Consider the following 21,301-nt stretch of genomic DNA (forward strand, 5'->3'; position numbering starts at 1 on the left):
GAAGGGGGAGGTGACTAGAATAGCCAGAAGACATTTATCTAAAGAAAATTTCAGGTGCAGACCACTTGAAGCCAAGTGCACAGGAAGTGGGGACAAATTCAGAGATCTGAGGGGACCTTGGAGGAGCAGTGACAGTGTTTGCTAAGCCATGTGTCCTCCTGGAAAGGTTTGCACCTGTGTTAAATGCTGTTCATTCAGTGTCAAAATGTATAATGAATCTAGACCAGTGTTGCCTAATGGAAATATGTGAGCTAAACATATAATTTATGATTTTCTAATATTCCCATTAAAGAAAGTAAAACAAAATAGATAAAATTAATTTCAAAACAGAATATATTTTTTATGCAGTATTTCCAGACATGCAATTAATAAAAATATCCATGAGGTAATTTACGTTCCATTTTTGTACTTGGTCTTCAAAACCCAACGTATACGTTGTACTTACTGTACATCTTATTTTGGACTCATCTCGTTTCAAGTGTTGAATAGCCACTTGTGGCTAAAGGCTAATGTTTTGGACAACACAGATCTAGCTGGTTTCTTGAGCTGATCTTTTGGGCTCTTACTGAGTGGTACAGTCAGAGAAAATATGTCAAACTTGAAATAAGTTGTTTCTATAATATACTATCCTTAATATACTCTACTGTAAGAAGAATGGTACAATTCTTGAATCATTTTCCCTTTTCTGAAAATACCCTACCTCCTTCCACAAGGGGGCGCCCTACAGCTACCTTTATACAGCTCAACTATCCAACTGGACATAGTTGTTTTAAGAGCCTGATTATTTGACCCAACCTGGCCCAATTCCACTCACTTTCTTGAGGATTACCTGCATATCCAATGGATTTCTGGATCCTGATTTCAGGACCACCCAAGACTTGGCTTCCTTTTTGCCCTTGGGTTGGTTGAAATGTGACTGTAAACTTAGAGAAATCCTTTCTCCCTATCAAGTTACTGGCAACCTAGGGAATCTCAGCTGGTAATGAGCAGTGGTACTTTAAGTGCAGAGACATTGTGAATTTTACTGAGTCAGGGGACAGGGCCATGAATTTTGGCCATGCTGGACTGGGACACTAACAGATCATGAAGTGATGTTGATGTTCATGGTCTGGAGACTAAGACCAACAGACCTCACTGATTGGGCAGGCTTTAGGGGTCCTGGTTACCAGATGCAATGATGTGATGTCACTGTGTATACTATTTCCTTGGAGACCCCAGAAGAGTGCAGCAGGACAAGGAAACAGGTTCACCTGGGTGGAAGAAGATAAAGAAAATCTGCTTTAATACCATTGTTGCCCTGAAGATTTTCTCCCCCAACACAGATGCCAGAAAGAGTCTTTAAAATTTAATTCAGATCATGTCACTCCACTCTTAAAAATATTCAGATGGCTTCCAGCATCACCCAGCGTAAAAAGCAATCCTTATAACAGTCCACAAAGCCCTACAGATTCTGGCCTCTTACTACGTCTCTGGCCTCATTTTCTGCCACCCTTCCCATGGCTTATTCCGCACTGGACCCTTTGCTGAAGCTCATGTGTGTTAAGTGTGCTTCGACCTTGGGCTCTTTGCTCTAGCTGGACCCTGTTCTTGGACCACTCTTACTTCTCCCCTCACCATCTTCAACACATTCCTCAAATGCCACCTTCTCAATTAGATCTACCCTGACCATTCTCTTAAAATGATAACCCTCTATCACTGGAATCACTACCCAAATCCCTTTACTGTACCTTACTGTAATTTTCTACTAATGTATTATATAAGGTATGCATTTATTTTGTTTATTTTTTTCTATTCTTTCACCATAAAAATAAAAATTTCATGAGGTCAGGGATATTTTGTATTGCTCTACAACACTGATATGTACATTGGTATGTACTCAAACCATGTATGACACGTGTCAGGGGCTTCTTATATATTTGTTGAATGAACAATGAACACATGTTGCCAAAATTATCTAAGGACCCCAAACCAAGAAAAAAAAAATGAGAACACTGCAATACTGCAGGGGAAAAATTATTTTTTTAGTATCCTTTCTGCTGCTAAGATTGACACACTGATTGTGAAAATGTTGAATGCAATAATGAAGATCTCTAAAAAGGACCCAGAGAGAGTGACAGCTTGGTCACACGTCCCTTCAGGATGCCTCTACCTGCCTTTCCCCACTGAGTCTGTTGAAGTCTGGCTTGACTCCCATTTCGAAGTGAATTCTGTAAGACAGTCATGCAGCAGAGGTTTCTCTCTCTGTTACATTTCTGTTCCTTTCTTGATGTCTACTAGTGACATTTTAGAAAAATGAACAAATAAATAATCATAGAGGTGATGTCAGCAAACATGGCAGAAGTCTTGAAGACAGTAGTTTGTTTTCTCAGTGTGGGACCCTAGTCGCTGATTCTGGAGGGAGCAGAATAGACCTTATTTGCAAACAATTGTTATTTGTCTGTTCTAATCTGCCTGGGGGCTGCCTGAAGCCCTGACACTTGCCTTTGTTTCATCTCACCCAGAAGTCAAGGAAGGTGGAAAAGCAGCAGGAATTCCTCAGCAACATTGTAAAGCAAATAAACACACCGAAGTCACCTGGCGCAAAGATGATGGTTGACACATACACAACAGAGAACCCAAAGCCTGGGAACACAATCTTGGAAGAGAGATTCTTCGGGAAATTAGCTCACTCAAGGGCACCTGGATATACTGGGAAATTTAGAGACCATGGAAATGGTCAGGGCAGGATGAATGGTCGACAAGACCTGAGAACTTCTTCAGCTGTTATCTCTGGCTACTCCTAAGGCTCAGAGCAAGAGGAAGTGAAGGCTAATGCAGACTTGTGAATGGCCTAAGTGTTGGAGACGTGGCCCAGCACATTGCCAATCTGTGAAGACCGAGAGCCTCATTTTTGTTGTTTTTGTTTTCAGTATCAGCAGCGGCATCACCATCGTGTTTCTTCCTTTTTACATTCTTTTCTCTTTTGTGTGGGGACCGAGAGTTTGGCATTCTAGGAGATATCTGTCAAAATACTAGTTGAACTCGAGCAAAAGGAACGGAGATTTCAGAAACCACACATGAAAAAGGAGGCACCTTTTACAAAATTAGTTCAGCAGAGTCACGAAGCAAACAGCCACAGCCGACAGCAAGCAACCAGCACAAATCAGAGGCGGGGGAAGAGTCTGACTTCTAGGGCTACCACGTTCTACTATTCAAAGTGTCCCGTTTTTAGCAAAATATTATAAAATATGCAAAGACGCAAGAAAATGTGTCTCTTTGTGGAAGAAATTTACAAAAAAAAAAAAGCCTCTCCCTTAGAAGGCACAGATATTTGGCTGATGAGAGGGAACTTTCAATGTATTGGAAAAAAAATAAGAGCAGTAGGGCAGACGGGAAAGTCCAAATCCATGTACATATAAATGGCCAGTTGATTTTTGATCAAGGTGCCAAAACAATTTAATGGAGATAGGAAATCTTTCAAAAAGTGATTCTGGAAAAATTGGCTATCCAAACAAGAAAAAAAAAATCCTTTAAACCTTACATACACATGCACATGTGAGTACGCACACAAAGTGAATCATAGACCCAAAAGTCAAAGGCTAAACTGTAAAATTTACAAGAAACATAAAAGAAAACCACTGTAAACTTGGGACAGGCAGAAACATCTTAGCTAGAAATTGATTAAGATAAACTAAAAAAAAACCAAAAAAAACTCAATATTGATAAATTGGATCTCCTCAGAACAAAACCTTTAAAATATGCCAATTAGTAGGGAGGGTGTAGCTCAAGTGGCAGAGTGGGTACTTAGCATGCACGGGGTCCTGGGCTCAGTCCCCAGTACTTCCTCTAAAAATAAATAAATAAACCTATTTACCCACCCCCAACTTTTTTTTTAATATGCCAATTAGGAAAAAATAAGCCACAGAACGGTAAAGAAACATTTGTAATATCTATAATAATGTCTGACAAAGAACTTGTATGCAAAATGCACAAAGTAAGTCTTAAAACTCAATTAAAACTCAATAAAAAGACAAAAAATAATCAATGGAAATTTGAACAGATACTTCAATAAAGAAGATATAAAAAAGGCTAATAGGTACATGATTAATCATGATAAACATGCAAATTAAAACTATAATGGTTTACCACTCACACCCACTAGAATGGCTAAAATTTGAATGACGGAGCATAGGAATTTTTGGCCAGGACATAGAGCAACTGTAACTCTCCAGTACTGCTGGTGGAAATGAAAATGTTATAATCCCTTTAGAAAACAGTTTGGCAGGATTCTTTCTAAATATATATATATATATATATATATATATATATTTAAGCAAGACTTACCCTACAACTAAGCAGTTCTTCAACTTCTTTGTATTTACCCAAAAGAAATAAAACATGATCCTAAAAAGACTTGCACACGAATATTTATAGCAACTTTATTCACAATGGCCAAAAAAAAAAGGGGAAACAACTGAAGTGTACATCAACAGGTGTATAAAGAAACAAATGTTTGTGTATTCATACAATGGAATGCTACTTGACAATAAAGAGAAATTAACTGTCGATACATGGATGAAGCTCAAGCAACTATGCTGTCGGAGAATCCAGACACCGCAGAGAACATACAAATACAATTTGTATGAAATTATAAGAAACTCTCTTAGAGCCAAAACTAATCTGTAAAGGGTATAAAAGTCAGTAGTTACCTGCAGCTCGGACTTGTGGGGACGAGGAGGACCGGGAGAGGGCGGAGGGGAACGTTTTATGAAGAAGTGGCGGAAATATTCTTTATCTTAATAATTGTGTTGGTGGTTCATTTCATGTACATACTTGTCAAACCTCATCAAACTACATACACAATTTCACTGTATGAAAAGCACACTTCAGTTAAGTTGATTACAAGATATAAGGATAAATTAGACATGTAGGAAGTTTGAAAAAAGCAAATTTCCTTTTGCTCAAATCAGCGAAACCCGGCTCTCATGGACTCATAAGACGTGGGGACAGGAGATCAAAACAAACAAAAACTGGGCTGCAATTAAACAAATCAGAGAACTGATGCGGTGACACCTCTGTAGGACCTTCAAATTGCTTTGTAGGAGATTTTGTAGCCCGTGTGACAGAGGAATACCCAAGGGAAGATGATTTATCTTCTAATCAAGGCGATAGCTGGAACATATTGGAACATGCTGAATGCTAGAGCGGACCCAGCAGACTGATCAGAGAGAAAATAGCCACCTTCTCCGACTACAGAGAAAAAGGCTGAATCTGGAGGGAACCTGTGATAATACGTATGAAATCTATCACCTTGTTTGCTCTTGGGTTACTCTCTCCTTTGAATCTGGCAGGACCCACGACTTTCTCTGCTAATTTACTAATGACGTGCCACAGAAGTCATTCCCAGATGGAGGCTCAAGAGCCAGGTGGCTTTTACTCTCCCTTCACGAATGCTCTGTCTTTGAAAACAGCTATTATGCAAAAAGCATGGCTAACCGCCATGCTGCAAGGAAGCCCGAATCTATCCACAAGAAGAGAGAATGGGGCCACAGGAAGGAGCATGAGAGCTGAGCTTCTTGTATCTGCAAGCCAGCCGACCCGTTAGCTGAAGGCGGCTAAGTGAATGGCCCAAGCCAAAGCCATGCGGAGCAGTGGAACTGCCACACTGAACTCTGTGCAAACGATCAACCCACGGAATTACGAGAAACTACAGCGCGGTTGTTGGAATCCACTGTGTTTTGGGGGTCCTTTGTTATGTAGCGATCAATATCTGTGGGTGCCTTGTTGACTCAACTAGGCAAAGACAACAAAAACAGCAACAGTACTAAAAACTTGCCCTGAGGCGATCCCTTGTAGATCCCGGAGGGTGACGGGCTGGAGGCCTGGATACTCAGCGTAGATGGGGGTCAAAGAAAGGCTGGAAATATTATCTGTTATGCTCTCACTTCTTATCGCCAATCTGGTTTAGTCTGGGACAAAGAGACTATTCATCGGACAGCATGTTATAATTCTAAGTTAATGTTATCAACCTATGACAAAACAAAACAAAACAGAACCCTGATAGGTCAGGGCCCTGATCGATTTCATCCAGCAGAGAGCTCTGCAGTGGTTGGCCCAGGAAGACCGGCTTACGAGCACAGACAGGCATGGACCCATCAGAGACTAGGTGAAACACGCGAGGACCCCAACTGCTCTGTGTCAAGGCCTCAGCACGCCTCCGTATGGCTACGGCGCTGACGGCACTAGGACCCCTGAGCTAAGGTAAGCACTGCGTGCGCATCTTGCAGCATCCAGGCTTTGGGAACTCGCTCGCTGCGCTCACACGCCTGGCTCTAGAAGCGCTGTGCAAATTACAGACCCGCAGAGTCCAAACACGAAGCGAATGTAAATGAGCGTGGCCTCCCAGGAAACAAAAATACGGGCTCATTATTTTGTTTTTCAATCCAGGAAGGAACACACTATGAAATGGCAGTTTCTGGCAAGAATAAAATAATAGTAATTGTGATGAGAGCTCTGCCCAAGTCAGTTTTCTCCAAGTGGCAAAATCTGATGGGAGCTCACAAAGCGAAGGGACATCAGCCTACGAGAGGCACAGCAACCGCCAGGGAACTCGTCACAAATCTGTCATTATGGGGCCTCTTACCAACACTATTTATTCAGCACATCCATTCCAAGAGGTGGGGGTGGTGGCGGGGCACAACTGTACCCCTCATGCAGACTTCACAAAATGTATCGTTGTTAAGGGATGGGTAATATATGAGGTGACGTAAAAATGTTCCATTTTAAACAGCTCCAAATTGGCCAATTTCCTTGATCTTTAAAGATATTTGCAAAGCGCTGCAGTGATGGAAACATTTTTCTATCTTTAAAATGCATAGACCGGATTCATCTTGGAGATAGCTGTGCTATTAGAATATTTTATAGATGCCATTTCTGCAGGCTACTGATACTTGGAGAACATAGCAAATGGTGCCAGGAATGTTTGCTGGGTTTGCCCAGCTATTTGGCTTGTTCCTCTGGGCTCCTTGTTACAGGAGATTCTAGTCCACAGAAAACCCTGCTGAGCTGAAATTTCTTATGGGATAAGCCTCTGTTCCTTTAAAACTCCGTTCAAAGGTCACCTTTCTTAATTAGGTCTACTGCTTATTAATACTGACACCAGCTCCCTAACCCCTTGCATTCAGTGATCCCCCTTATTTTGCTCCACTTAAAAAGAAATCATTGAATTATTTCTGTTAACTGCAGAAGAAATGCAAGTTCTATCAGAGCAGAGGTCGTGGTCTGTTGTTTGTTATTGTTGTTGTGTTATTTTGTTGTTTTCCCACTGTTGTATTCAGGTGTCTAGCACAGTGCCTGTAGCTCAGTGAGTGTGCATGGAATAAATAAATAAATGAATGCATCTCTGGTAAAGCATTTTATTCCTCTGATACATAAATCTCATTTCCTGAATGAGTATGACTATTCTGGGTCCCAAGACCTATAACTTATATCATCAAAAATGGTTCCATGCAAGTCTAGTTCACAATGGGTATGCCCCAAGGAGGTCTGCTTTTTTATATAAACCCAATGACTCGTGATACCACGAGATTCTGGTTTTTGATTTTCAACAGAGAAATTTTCTCCACGGACGTCCAAACTGTTAGTTTACTCGGCAGGTACCTGCATAATAGGATTGAACGAGCCTGGCTCATTCACATATTTGTTAGCTATACATTTATCAAGAGCCTACTGTGCCTCAGATGGGCTCAGCCTGTGGATGCAGAAGTGAATCAGTTGTCAGCGTGCGTCCTCAAGGAGCCCACCATCTGGTACAAGACAAAGACGTGCACGTTTCTACAGCAATGACAGAATGCAACTTGCACGGTAAAGGAGGCAGGAGCAGAATGCTGGGAGAGCACAGAGAAGAGAGCCACTCACTCTGCCGGCCACAGAGAGGTGATGAATGAACTGGATCTGGGAGGAAGACCGGAAACTTCCCAGGCCGAGTGGGTGATGAAGGAGGGAAGGTCAGAGGAAAAGCATTCTGGGCAGGGCACACCCTGTGGGAAAAGGATTAGGGTGGCCAAGGAACGCTGGGCGTTTGGAGTGGGATGCGGTATTTGCGGGAATACCAGATATTTTGATTGAACTCAGTGCTTGGGAAAGGCCTCCTTGAATCTCTGGTCACAAATTCTCAGACTTAAGAAGAACAGCTTGCCCCACTGTGGAAGCAGCATCTTTGGAGGCCACGTGCCTAGATGTGACTGTGACACATCTCAAATGCGTGTAATAATTTTGGCCGGGTTGCTCCATGTTTTGATTTGATAGATGCCCAAGCACGTAAAGAGGTGTCTACAATAGCAGTTAAGTACTGTCATCTAGAGCAAATCCTTCCGCAAGCTTCCTGTGAATAAATTTATACAGAAACACACACACACGCACTTAAAGAACGTAAGGTTGGATAAGCCTTTGTCCAATGACAGGGCTGGGAGTGCTTCATCATCAATGAAGATGATGCGAAATGTCTTGTAGCTGCAACATCTGTTGCTACAGTATCACCGGGACTCTGTGATTTGACCTGGATGGCTAGAAGACTGAACCCTCCTCTCTCGTATTTCCAAACGCGCCTCCTCACTGCGCTTTGGTCGAGCTCGGGAGTTTGCAGAGATTGTTTCCTCTACCAGGAATGTTCTTCCACTGGACGTCCACATGGACTGCTCCCCACCTGCTTGCAAACACTGCTCAGCTGTCACCTTCTCAGTGAGGTTTGTCTTGAGCACCCGATTTAAAACCGCAACGTCCTCGCCATGTCCCTGTCCCATCCCCTGGGTCCTGGGCCGCTGGCACTCTGGACTGCCCTTTCTGTTGTTTAATATTTTTTTCTGCAGCACTGGTTTTCCAACGCTATGTTTGCCTGCTTGCTTCAGGCCCTGCTGAAGGAGTAGATGTGAGGAGGTTGAACGGAGTCTAGTTTTCCAGCATTTATTTTAATTGAGCCCTCTTCAATGAGTTTTATATACTTGGACTCAGTCAAATATAGCATTTAAAGTACTCTGGGGCTTTGCAGAGATAGAAAATGAGTGGTAGAGAAGAAAGCTCACAGGACTAAATTCAGGAAAAATAGATTCAAGCCCTACATCTCATGGAGACCGGCTGTGTGTAAACTTAGGAGTGCCATGCTCCTACTTTGCACCTAGAAGATGGACAAAGTAATGGTCTCTTGGACCTATTCAAATGGAATGAGGGGAGTGAGAAGGTATTGCTCGGTGGTAGAGTGTGTGCTTAGCATTCACAAGGTCCTGGGTTCAATCCCCAGTCCTTTCATTAATAATAAACAAATAAATAAACCTAATTACCTACCCGCCCCCAAACAAACAAACAAAAAAGACAAATGGAATGTTTCTGTGATTCTGAATAGCTAAACACACCCTCTGCTTTTGCAAAATGAAGAGGCTGCTCATGGAAACTTATTATTATGAGACAGAGATAAGAGCAAAACTGACATTAACTAGATGTGAGGAGACGCATTCATATGTCAAAAAAGTGATGTTCACATAGGGACCAGGTGCCAAAATATAAGTCATGGGAAGCAGAAAACAAGACTATATGGCAAAAGATGAGAAGGGTCAGCTATGGCTGTTGGGGAACAGATAGAAGACAATATAGAGATTCCTGGGATGCAAAGAATTTGGGGTCCAGCTTCTCCGTGATTAACTGTGAAGGCTAAAGTAGCGTTCTGTAGCAAAGTCATGATCTGCAGCTCATCCCACAGACACGCCTTCCCACACCAGGGAGGCTTCAGTGTGGACCATTTTGCACTTGTATTTTTAAATATCAAAAGCAGCAGCAGCTTCTCTTTCGAATGCATCGTTTCAAAGGAAACTGGATATCTTGACACACACACAGGATTCCTGACAGCAGCTGTCATGGACACCCTATTCCGAGTCCCGAGCGCATCGTGGTGAACATGAGCCCCCTCTTACTGAAAGGTCCAAAGAGGAATCAATACGGAGAGTAACCTGAAACAGTGTAGACTGTTCCCTGGATTTGTGATGTGCTGAAGATTTCCCCAGCAGCTTCTGCTAAGCTTCATTTCCCCACTTTGATTAGTTATTTCGAAGGACTAAAGGACACAGCTCTTGTCAAAACTAATTTATCGCATGATACCATGTTAGTAATTCTGGCCCAAGTGCTTTGATTTTTAAAAGCTGTTTGAATTATGGTTTACTTTTGCACTAAGGGAAACGAAAGTTTGTTTTTAGAAAAACGATACCTTATGCGATATTATTTAGACTTAACTCACAAATTTAGAAACTGATTAAAAACTCTAAATCTCCTCCTATGTTTCTTGGTGTAAATATCTGACTTCCCAGATTATATCGTGTTAGAAATAATGTTTAGGACTGAGGACATGACTGACTATTAAACATCATAATAGTAGCTGGATAAGAGCTGTAGGTCTAATAATAGCAAAGGAGCAGATGAAATATTATTAAAAAAATGATACTCAAGTACTTCAATAATAAAAATACAGTCATTATAGAATGTTTGCAAAATATGCACCTACTTTGAAATTGAAAATAAAGAAGATTAAAACAGTCCATTAAACAGCTCTAGGATCAGACAATGCATTATGTCCAGTTAAAGTCTTAGATATTACTGCCAATTAGAATAAAGAACACCCATAAAAACTTAAAGAAGGCAGAAAAATCTGCTTTTAGAAGCACACTCATTAATTATTGAACTAGGAAAGTGAGAATTAACTCTTCAAGTGATAACTTGCTTCTCACCCCCTTCAAATAAAAAAAAATGAAAAAACCCAAAAATCCTTGGAGAGAATATGGTAAATTACAAGAATAAAATCTGAATTAATATATAAGAAAGTGTAAAAAATTAAAAAGACAAATAAATGTAAGAAATAGTGTTTTGAGTAAATCTCATAATAGTCAAACTTGTAAATCAAGCAAATTACAAATCAATTTTGTAATAATCAAGCAAATTTCAGGATATTAAAAAGAAGAAGTTTAGCCAGGGGCCACAAATATGGGAGAGATTAAAGACTTAAAAGAATAATACTATATAATTGTATGAATAACATAATCTACATGAAGTAGGCAATTGTCTGTGTTTTATCTCAGACTAGAAGAGGTGATGTAATACATTTATTAAAAAGGAAGAAATTGAACAGGTTATTGAAGACATTCTCCAAAATGCTAGATCCAGAGAGCTTTAAGTCCTAAAAGACAAAGAAGAAATAATGCATATGCTATTTAAATTTTCCTGTGTTGTGGAAGCCATATATTTCTTCTCAGTTGCATTTACAAATCAAGTATAATTCTCATAATAAATCATGGCAATAACTCAAGAAAATCTACAGACTAGTTTTTTTAAGACTAGAAATGTATCAATAAAACATTAATATAAACTAGCATGTTAAAATAATAACATACATTTAAATAAAGTTTATACAGGAATGTGAGGCTTGTCCAAATTATGATATATATTAACATATTAGGGTATACTTAAATAAGTGAAGAAAAAAAGATATTAATAGACGTTAAAAATAATTTGAAGATATTCTATATTATTTCTTTAGTTCAAGATCATAAAAAAAGCTTTGAGCAAACTAAATTAACAAATACTAATGTTACATGATAACTTCAAAACTAATAAATAATATCAATATGACTAAACAATAGACAATTTTATCATATGTATGCTATAATATATAATATTTTATTATATATATTCTGTATATAACATGTATCTTTAAACTTATCATACTATATTTAAAATTTTCCTGAAAGTTCCAACCAATACAATAAAAAAAAGAATAAATAATATTTTTAAAAGGGAAGATTAAAAATAATTATGACAATTTAGTAATTGAGTTACATGCGAAATTACAAGGGGGAAGGGGTGGGAAGAGATAAATTGGGAGTTCAAGATTTGCAGATGCTAACTACTATACATAAAATAGATAAACAACAAATTTATATTGCATAGCACAGGGAACCATATTTCAATATCTTGTAGTAACTTATGGTTAAAAAGAATATATATATGTTCCTATATGAAGTATTGTGCTGTGCACCAGAAATTGACATAACACTGTAAACTGACTATAATTCAATAAAAATTTTAAAAAGTAAATCTATGAAAGTAAATAGTTTTCCTATATAACAACAGTAACAAGTCAGATCAACAGACACTTAAAGAAAACTAACATTACACACACACACATTCTCATTAAAAACAGACTATTTGAACCTGAAGGAAAATAAATTATACAGTTAACAGAAAGGACCTTTAAAGAATTTTTTCATTAGAGAGATTAAAGAAGAAATTATATGAAGATGTGATTTAACATTTTCACAAAAAATAATAATCAGAGTAAAATAAAAATATATCATTTAGGCTAAAAGTTATTTGGGAAGATGAGTAAAATTTTTTAAGTCTAGATTGTTTGGCCAGAGGAAGAAAAATGAGATATTTCAGGAAAAAAAGAGTGAGAATTAACCAGGAACACAACATTGACATAATAGGAGTTTATAAGAAAGAAAATGAAGAAACATGAATGGAGGACATGATAAACTAAAGGAATAAATATTACCAGAATTTAAGACAGAAAGGAGTTTTTAATTTTCAAGAACCCTGCAAGTGCCAAATCATGTGAATTAAAGAAACAACAGCTATGGCAGAAATGGAGAAAAGAATGCTTCCAAAGAGTCAGAAAGTAATAAAACCAACAAATGAACAGAAAGCAAAACAAAACAAATACCGTTCTCAGCAAAGGAAAAAAAAAAGTCACAGACTTGAACCTTCTCTTCAGCAACACTCTATCCCCCAAAACAATGAAGGAATGCTTTCAAAGCTTTGAGGGAAAATAATGTTGCAAGCCTCAGAATTCTACGTGTATCAAAAATGTAAGTCAAATGTGAATACAAATGTGACACATGTTCGAATGTGCAAGAACCCCCCCCCCCCAAAAAGGGATCCAGAACAAAACATCTACAGGAAAACTCACAATAAATACACTGTAAATTGCTCACTAGGAAAACAGATGTAGAATGATTTGGAAAAGTTGATAGAGTTCTTTGAATAGAAGAATCTATTAATATACATATGTCAAACTGAATAATACTCTTGTAAAATACATTTAAAAATCTAATAGGGCAAGTTTTCATTAATGTTACTCTAGTTCCCTTTTATTCCCCCTTGTGCATGTATGATTCCACATTAAAAAAAATCCACTAAGCATATATTGAACAGGTACTGCATAGCTGGCATTACTGGATATATAATGTTAAGTTGCTTTCTTTTCTAATTTTTAATCCTTTGTGTATATTTTTCTTCGCATAGTTTTAATTGAGGTAAAATTGGTATATAATGTTATGTTAGTTTTAAGTGTACAACATAGTAATTCGGTCACCACGTACACTGCAACGTGATCAGCACAATAAGTCTAGTAGCTACTCATCACCATGCAGTTGACCTTCTTCACCCATTTCTCCCACCTCTCAACCCCCTTCCCCTCTGATAACCACCAATCTGTTTTCTGTATCTAGAATTTTTTTTCTATTCTGTTCATTCACTTTTTTGTTTTAATTTTTAGATTCCACATAAAAGTGATGTCATATATTTGTCTGACTTATTTCACATAGCATAACAGCTTCCAGGTCCATCCATGTTGTCTCAAATGGCAGAGTTTCCTTCTTTTTTATGGCTGAACAGTATTCCATTGTGCCTCTGTGTGTGTGTGTGTGTGTGTGTGTGTGAGCACATACATGTGTACATGTCTTCCATTGTTCCTGTGTGTGTATTTCGCGTCTTTATCCATTTAGTCATCAGTGGACACAAGTTGTCTCTATAATGCTGCAGTGAACATAGTGGGGGCCTATATATTCTTTTGAATTAGTGTTTTCATTTTCTTCACATAACTACCCAGAAGTGGATTAACTAGATCATATGGTAATTCTATTTTTTAATTTGTTGAGGAGCTTCCATAAAGTGGTACAACTACTTTGGAGAGATTCTGGCAACATTTAGTAAATCTGAAATTCCATATACTCTTTAATCAGCAATCCTACCTCAGGCCTCTACGTTAGAGAAACTCTCACATGTATTTGAGAAAACAGGGATTAAAATGTTTATTTCAATTTCATGAGTAACTGTAAAAGATTAGGAAAAAATCCTACGTGTTTATTTTAAAAATTGATAAATATATCATATTACACTATAGAGTGTTATATTGTATAGAAGTTAAAATGTGAACAAGATTTTCGTACTTCTCTATAGATAAATTCTCAAACTGTAATTTCAAGGAGGGGAAGCAAGCCGCAGAAATATGCTTTTCTGTAACATTTACAAATACACACAACTGTACAAAATATTACTAAGGACACAGAAATATTTAGTGAGTGTAGAAAGATGCAAAGACATTATGCAAATCAGGATAATGACTATCTTTGGTAAGGACCAGAGGTGCAGGAAGAAGGGACAGGCAGGGGAACATATGGGGAGAAATAGATGGTCACTAGATTAAAATTCTAAGAAATTTTTTAAACTTTGTGATGGTTGCAAGTGTGTTTGTTTTATTACTCCACATACCATTTTATATGTCTGTACTACTTCAAAATGCATACGAAGCAGATGTTAAAAAACAGAAAGTTATTCAAAGTATAGGGGGAAGGGGAACAGCTCAATGGTAGAGCACATGCTTAGCAGGCAGGACGTCCTGGGTTCAATCCCCAGTACCTCCATTAAAAACAACAACAACAATAATATACCAATAGGATTAAAAGAAACCAATTTCTTTTACATATGGATAAATATCTATGCATAAGTAGTTATAACTGCAGTAGAAGGAATGAAGGAATGTGGCAGGAGATATTACGTTGACTCAATCCAGGTGAAAAGATAGATGATTTTAATCTTCATTTTCTCCCTCTGTAGTTCTTTATTTTTCTGTATTTAAGCATATGGTCTTTATAATTAAGGGAGAGAGGCCACAGTGTCAGAACAAACAGTATTTGAGTGAAAACGCTATCAGACAGTAAGTCCCCTGAGAGCCTGTGCTCTACCTGCCTCGTTCCCAGCTGTTTCCTTAGAGCAGAGCAGCCGTATTAGGAAACTGGAGGGGGGGATGAATAAATTGACAAAATAAATTCCCAGTTCGGCACTGAAGAAGTCCTTCAGGCACACAATTTAACCAGCACATACTTCAAAATATGGCTTCAGAGAAAAAAGATGCACTTTGTGCCCGTAGGAAACGGACACTCTAGTGCGGGACTCAGACATGCAGCAATGTAATTTTGTTGTACCGGAGTGTTGGTAGGATCCAAAATGTGTACCTTGTTTTCATCACAGACCACCCTCAAACAATACTCTTACCACCGAGAGTAATGGATTTCCACAGAGATTTGTGATCACACATTCCACACCTTCTTACTTCAGACTTGGGGACTCTGCTCTTGCGCAAGAGGACACGTGAGGTAAGCCTTTCTTTCCATCCAGCCCCAACTATACTGCATTTAGCAATGTGACAATCTCAGATATGAGAACAAAGGACATTTGTAGCATTCCACTGTATGGCAGGTAATTCTTAAATTTACATTTTGTTATTTCAACGTGAAATCTGAGTGATGTGTAAAGTGGGTTGGTAGTTGTCTTGCTTAAAAACCCAGTCCTGAATTCTGCTTATGGCTGTGATGGACTAGCACGTAGCAGACCAGCTCTCCCCATGAGAACAACTCAAAAAGCTGGATAATGTGTATCTTTTTTTAATTATATGAGGGCCTTAAATATCCAGCAAGGCAGCCAGGATACAAGATGCCAGAGCCCCAGAGGAAAGGTGTTGAGGTGAATCTACTGTACCTTTTCACCCCAGTAATTTACTGGTTCCTCTACTAGATATGTGGAGAGTCTGAGAACCCAGTTAAAAACAAGAGAGGCAGAGAGGACGAGCAGAGCTTTTAGCCGTCTCACAGGGATAAGAGGACGAAGTGAGAGTTCATGGATCTTATTTCTCGAGTGCCCAAGAGTCCACCATAGAAGGGGAGAGGAGAGAAGCGACAACTTTTCCCCTTCACACACTGTCTCGTGTATAATTTGTGTTGGCTGCAAGCTGGAAAAGCCAAGTAGAAAGTAGGCGTTAGGGCACTGAGGGTCTGGGCAGAGCTAGGAGCAGCTTGACGGCACGAGAGAGATGGATCTTACAGTTCAGGGCGCTCCAGGTGAAGGGGTGCTGGTGAACACCCCCTGATTCAAACAGATGCCCCTTCAAGGCTAGGAGAGTCGACTGGACTCTGTCTTCCAGCACCTAGGAATCGGCCTCCGGTTTGCTCAGTCCCAAATTGGTGGTCTGCTACTACCCTCAAAAGAAACCATAACCTGAAGAAAAGCAATCTCTGAAATAAGAGTGTCATCAGAGATTCTGTATGCAGAGTACACGGCATCTTTGCACATGTAGCCTCCACGAGTCTTCTAAAAATTATTAGGTTTTCCAAGAAAAAGGACCAAGAGAAGAAACAGACAATATAAACATACCAGAGTTGACGCAGTTATTGATGTTGGCAGACGTGGACTTTAAACATGTTGCCAAGTAAATGACAAGATGGACAATAGATGACAAGTTGACGTATATACTGCGTTCTAGTTTATAGACAACAAGTTCCAGCCGCAAATCTCAGTGCCTGAAACAAGAATACTACACGTGGGCTTTTTCCCTTTTTCCCTTTTCTGCCTTTTCTTTTGTCTTCCTTAAAAAAAAAGTGATTCTATACCCACCCCTTTCCTCGTCTTCCTTGTTTCTTTTGTTTTTCTCCTCTTCCCCGAGATAAGCAGAACCAGCCAGTCCTGCGTGGGGAGCCCCTCAAGGCTGAGGAGTTGGCCTGGGCTGCGGGGCGTGGGAGCTAGCCCTGAATCGGCAGACAGGGCCGAGGGGGCAGCCGGGGCTGGGAGGGACCGAGGGGCTGCTGGGGACGTGGGCACGACGGCAAGGCCTGTGGAGTCCAACACAAGTACACATACAGTATCTTTCGTGCATATAAATGGTATAACCTTGCAAAAATGCATTTAAATAGTATAAACTTGCAAAAAGGTGGTGACAAGTCAGGAGAGTGGTTACCTTTCTGGAGGGTGATAGGGACTAAGAGTGCAGAAAGGGGAGGCCTGGCATGCAGATCCATTTCCATCTCACATAGATAGTGAATTACTTGATTATGTGTTTTGGTTTGGTTTGGTTTTTTGTCGGGGGTCGCTAATGAGGTTTATTCATTTAGTTATTTTAATGGAGGTACTGGAGATTGAACCTAAGACCTCGTGCATGCTAAGCATGTACTTTAACCGTTGAGCTACACCCTCCCCCCGATTATGTGGGGGTTTTTTGGGGGGTCTATAAGTGAAAATTTATCATGTTGTACACTCAATATTTGTTGTTTTCTATATGTTAGTTATATTTTAATGAAAATGTCCTTGGAGTATGAATTCTGACCTGAGTTTTTTCAAACAAATTAGATTTAGCAGAAAATAAGGCAAGGAGAGTCAAGTACTTGGCAATGTGAGTGCAGGTCCAGGAGCATAAAAAAGTATGATAAATATGTAAACTATAGCAGCTCCACAAACGCAATGGAAACTTTGAGGCAAGAAGTGGGGGGGGGAGGGGGATGAAGCTAGACAAGCAGAAAGGGGCAAATACATGGGAAGACTTGAATGTAATACCAAGAATTGTGGCTTATAAAATGAAGAAAATGGGAAACATGGAAGGGTTATGAGGGGAGGAGCATGCCAAGCGAGCGAGTGTGCTGGTCCACGACGAAGGGCACCAGCTTCTCCTGCAGGTCCCTCAGCCCTGAGGTTGGAGGTGATGAGAGACCTGAGTTCCAGTGTGTCTGCATGCACTGAAGCCAGTCCCCCGAGTCCCCATGCCCTTCCCTTTGTCCATGCCTGGCTTTCTTCTCTGCCTACTGGTCTGGCTGACCTATGGCAACTTCAGATCCAACTCCAGTTGCAGGGCACCAGATGTCTTCACTACCTCCTACAGTTGCGTTATGTCTAATCCCTGTTACGCACTCCTTATTCTGTATCACGCATAGCAGATCTGTTTCACTGACTGAACACTGACACAGTACTCCTGGTGGCCAGAGAGAAATGAATGAATCAGTCTCGAAGAGATCCTGCAATGTACTATAGTGTCCACTACAATACTGGTGCTTTATTTCCAGAAATCTGATTTCCAGGATTAAGATGGCTCGATGGAAGAATACATATGTTTTAAAATTTAAGAGATGCTTCAGACTGCTCTCCTCCTAAGCGGTAACAATTCACATCTGTACCATGAATACAAGGATGTTTATCCCATGCTTGATGTTGCTACTTCTCTTAAGTTTTGTTATCGGATAATTATAAAAATATATCTTATGATTTAATTTCATACTTCCTTCTCTGCTAGTTAATTTGAATCTCTCATGTATGTTGGCCATTTAAATAGGTTCTTTTGTGAATTTCTTTTTTTTTTAACAGTTTTTGCTCATTTTTTTTATTGGATTCTAGGTGCTTTTTTCTTCAATTTGTAAATGTTCTTTGGACATTACAGATGTGAACTCTTTATCTGCTCTTGCTGGTAGCAATGAAAAAATTTAGTAAAAAACCTATTTTTATCATATATTAACTTCATTGATGGCATATTTTACTCTCAATATTGTATTCTATTTACATTGGAATGTTTCAGTTCACTGGAAATTCCTCTGGGAAATGGTATAGCGGTCCAAGTGTATTTTCTGGTGATGAATAATATTCCACTGGTATCACTTATTAAATAATCCATTATTTTCCATTGATTTGACAAATAAATGTTTCTTTATTAATTTAGTTATAAACAAGGATCTACTTCTGGATTGTTTATTAATTTTACCAAAAAAATCAATAAATTAGAAATGTATTTATAAATTTTTAATCTGATAAATATACATTAAATCAAAGTTAAACATCATGACTGATCAATGAAATACAAGAAGCGTTACCATTAAAATAAGGAAACAAACCACTTTTACATGTATTATTTTGAAAGTCTGAATCAATACAATAAGAAAGGAAGCAAAGTTAAAGTACTGAGTGTTAAAAAATCGAGGCAAATGTATTAATATTTGACATGATATGATAGCATATTTGGGAAGAGAATCAACTGAAAAATCATTTTAACAGTAAGAGTTTTTATAAATTGTCTAGCTAGAAAAATTAATATACAAAAATCAATTGCTTCTTAGTCACAGACAATAAAGTTAAAAATCAAATTCAGGAAAGATTCCATTTGCAAGAGCAACAAAAGATAAACAATCTGTGTCTGTTGGAAGAAACTGATAAAACTCTACTGAGAGGCATAAAGAAGAATTGGGAAATTCAATTTTGTGAAGAGTTCAACTCTTTCTAAATGTACCTATAAATTCATGATAAAATTTGGGTATCTCAAGGGCAGTGAAGAGGTCCCGGGCTCCCAGGACAAGAGGGAAGGGGAAGGCCCTGTCTGGAGTGAAGATAAAGCTTGGCTTCCACTCTTCTCCTACAGATATGTCGTAAGAAATAATGAAATTACTTTCTTATATATTCTTTTTAATTTATACTTTCTGAATGGTTAGGTAGGCCCATTCCTCAGGAAGTCTTAACAAGTTTGGCTTCTGAGGCAGCCCTGTAGAAGGACAGGGGTTCCAGAAGGCCTTGTCCTTAACTTAGAGCATGCCTGTGGGTGAGGCCAGCAAAGAGTAAATATGAAAATATTTCCTAAGCTTATAAATTGCACCCTTGAGCAATGTGTAAGTACTCAGTTCATGCTGAAAATGCTTGATGTCTCCACTATACTGCATTGTCATTTTCTTATTAGCTGTCTGTCTAGATCAGGGGTCAGCCCACTATGGCCCATGAGTCAAATCTGGCCTGTTGTCTGCTTTTATAAATAAAGTTTTATTAGGACACAGCCACACCCACTTATTTCTGTATCTTCTATGGCTGTTTTCACCTTATAGTGGCAGAGCTGAGTAGTTAGAACAGAGATTGCATGGCCCACAGAGCTGAAGACATTTACCATCTGACCCTTTAGAGGCAAAATTTGTAAACACTTGTTCTTGATCATAAAAATATAGAGGACAAGCTCATCTCTTTCTTATTTCATTATACTCCATACTTTGGTCATATGCTGTGATTAAAAATAATTAATTTTTGTATTAATTAATTAACAGAAGGGATATTCTTTCAATTCTTTATTAAGTTTAGATTTTCTGGGTTTTATTATATTTATATGTATTTCCTTGACTGGTTTTAATGGAAGATGGGATGGAAGTAAATCTAAGAAGGGCAGCAAAAATTGTGGGTCAGAAATGGATAAGAGATGAGGTTGAGATAGGAAGAAAGGACTAAAGGCAAATTAAGAGAGAGGATTCCAGTAGAGATGAAAAGTGTGGCAGGTGGGCAATATACAGGAGGGGGGCTGGGAGAGGGGCAACAGCAGTGACGTCTCCCCAAATCAAAAGATCCAAGGTTTACTTCTGATTCCGACTACTGTAATAGTCTACCACTTTTCCCACTCAAAATTGAACCCCATAGGTTCTTATTTTCAAATACGGAGAGACTCTACATTTGTCTTTCTTCCCAAATCCCTCACTTCTTGCTGTAAGCCACTGTTGTGCATCTTAATTGGACCCTCTAATGTCACTATTAGTCAGAATGCTTTGGGGTATAAATAAGAGAAAATCCAACTCTAATAATTTCTGGTGGGGAAAAAAAAGTACCGAAGTGTACACTGAGGGGCTTGTAGATCCAGTGGGTCCCATCCTCTTGGAGAGCTGAGTCTAAGGAAGGACTCAAGACTTTACCGCAAGGAACTAAGGAACAGTCAGTCCGTATTTGTCCTCAAGCCTCAGCGTCCACTCCCAGAGGGATCTGAATGACATGGAAATTGATATTAACAATAACAAAAGTTATTACCACCCACAGGAGGTTAGAAATGGCAAAAATCAATGCTAGACTTTGCTGGCCCCTGCTGGAGTCTGATGTCATTAAGAAGGCCAAGGGGGGCTTTGAATCAAGAGCAGCTTGACAGCCAGGCCATTAATTAACTCCCCAAAGCTCCAACTCCAAATACTGCTGCTTTGGAAGCTAGGGCTGCGCCAGATGAACTGAGGTCCACAAACACGCAGTCCGTGACGCTGACCCTTGAGTTAATTAGGCAACAGTTTTGCTGGTGGTGGCTTTTGTTTCACTCTTTAAAAATAGAGTAAGAGAGGCTAAGCCAGACCAGGGAGAGAAACTCCTACTTGGGGGAAGACATTAAAACTGACTCTCTGGCTTGGTC

General features: G+C 39.2%; 1 long non-coding RNA gene across 1 annotated transcript in view; it reads right to left on the reverse strand.

Annotated features, from left to right (window-relative positions):
• Window positions 1-574: 574 nt before the first annotated feature.
• The window catches only part of LOC140689833 (uncharacterized), a 40,298-nt gene continuing 19,571 nt past the window's right edge, over window positions 575-21,301 (reverse strand). The window contains exon 4 of the long non-coding RNA XR_012064970.1: window positions 575-1,250. This is a non-coding gene — a long non-coding RNA (uncharacterized lncRNA). The remainder of the gene's footprint in view (window positions 1,251-21,301) is intronic.

The sequence above is a fragment of the Vicugna pacos genome, chromosome 27 (assembly GCF_048564905.1).
Source record: "Vicugna pacos chromosome 27, VicPac4, whole genome shotgun sequence".
NCBI lineage: Eukaryota > Metazoa > Chordata > Mammalia > Artiodactyla > Camelidae > Vicugna > Vicugna pacos.